General features: G+C 38.4%; 1 protein-coding gene across 2 annotated transcripts in view; it reads right to left on the reverse strand.

The window, feature by feature from the left end:
- LOC106872589 (myosin-VIIa) overlaps positions 1–2,012 on the reverse strand; it is a 99,496-nt gene that overhangs the window by 95,763 nt on the left and 1,721 nt on the right. Inside the window, exon 2 of one of the 2 annotated variants that reach the window (XM_014919623.2) lies at positions 1,100–1,420. The exons of the other annotated variant lie outside the window; for it this stretch is intronic. The gene's annotated coding sequence lies outside the window, so the exon portion shown is untranslated. The remainder of the gene's footprint in view (positions 1–1,099; positions 1,421–2,012) is intronic. 2 annotated transcript variants of the gene reach the window in all.

Below are 2,012 nucleotides of genomic sequence, written 5' to 3' on the forward strand. Positions count from 1 at the left end.
ATATATATATATATATATATATATATATATACATATCTATATACATATATATATATATATATATATATATATCATTACATAAATGTGTGTGTGTATAACTTGCTCACAATCATACAACATAGCTTCCATTCAGAGAGAAGAGCTGCTTCACACAACCACTACAGTATTATGACTAGGTATTGAAAGAACAGCTGAACCACTCAAATGTGGATGTGCTATATTTCGACTTTGCCAAAGCCAATGACTAAGTTGAGCATGAGATGATATATCACACACTGTGTGACCTTGGTATCGCTGGAACGCTAAGAGAGTGGCTGCATGACATTTTAAAAGGCAGAAGTCAGACATGCAGCCAATTTTGCTCTCTCTGGAGAGTCATCAATTCTCAGTGGAGTTTCTCAAGGAATTGTACTGGAACCACTACTGTTTGTTGTGGCTCTATCAGACATGTCCTCAGCCATACAGTCAGCCACTTTCACCAGCTATGCTAATGACGCAAAAGTATCACCGGTGATCAAAGACCCTGATGACATACTGAAGCTACAAAACAATAAAATGCCATTTAAAATGGGCTGATGAAAATAACATGCAGTTCAATACTGAGAAGTTTCAAGCACTCTTCTATCGGCCCACGAACAGACTACAATTGGAATACACAGGACTTGGGGGTAGTGCAATCCCAGAGTCAGAGTCGGTATGTGGCCAGGGAATTCACACGAGTAATGATGCAACATTCCATGTGCATACTACCAAGTGTGCAATACTGTACAAGTGAGTAGGTGGATGGATTCTAAGATCATTGAGAACCAGAAAAAAGGATACTATGCAATACCCACGGAGAACTTTTGCTCTCAGTTGTCTGAATTACTGCTCCCAACTGTGGTCACCATAGAGCGTTAAGCTGGTGATGAAACTTGAGGCAATCCAGTGCCACTACACAAATAATAGTGATTCGGTGAAATAGATGAGCTACTGAGAGAGGCTGAAGGAACTGAAACTCTACTTCGTAGAGAGAAGGTTTGAAAGATATACAGTGATATACATATGAAAAATCCTGGAAGGTTTAGCTTCCAACTATGGAAATAAAAGCTATACCAACCTCTAAACTGGATGGCACTACATAGTACCAAAGATCTTGTCTTCTCCATCTTGAATAAGGACCGAGTGCTGCAACAGCTTGGATTCCAAGGGTTCACAACTATTCAACATTCTGCCAAACAGCCTCAGAAATTTGTGAAGTGTAAATATGGAGGTCCTCAAAGAGCGTCTGGACAAATTTTTATCTGTGATACCAGATACCACATCACAATAGGGGGCACAACAAGCAACTCCGTCCAACTCGCTATTTCTCCAGAAACGGTACAGAAAAGAAACCCAGATATACTGAAAAGCGGTGCTCTAGCATGGCCTCAGCCTCTGGCTGTAATCAGTTATAGAAAAGGGATAAAAGATAAATATATGCATACATAGACATACAAACAGATAGACAGGCAGACAGACAAACAGACAGATAGGTAAATGGTAGATAAGCAGACAGACAGACAGACAGACATACAGACAGACAGACAGATAGATAGATAGATAGATAGATAGATAGATAGATAGATAGATAGATAGATAGATAGGCAGGCAGGCAGACAGACAGATAGACAAGCAGATACTCCTTGTGACACATAAAAATGTGCGCAAACAAATATTCAGTGAAAAATTCCACCTCACACTTCATGATTATAGCGACACATACATACATACACACATGCATGAATGTATGTATGTATGTATGTATGTAATTATATACATATGTATATATATATATATGTGTGTGTGTGTGTGTGTGTGTGTGTGTGTGTGTGTGTGTGTGTGTGTATGTATGTATGTATATATATGTGTGTGCATGTGTATGTATGTATGTTTATGTATGCATGTGTGTATGTATGCATGCGTGTATGTATATATGCATGTACGAATGTATGTATGTATGTATGTTATGTATGTATACATATATGTGTATG

Source organism: Octopus bimaculoides, chromosome 10 (assembly GCF_001194135.2).
Source record: "Octopus bimaculoides isolate UCB-OBI-ISO-001 chromosome 10, ASM119413v2, whole genome shotgun sequence".
NCBI lineage: Eukaryota > Metazoa > Mollusca > Cephalopoda > Octopoda > Octopodidae > Octopus > Octopus bimaculoides.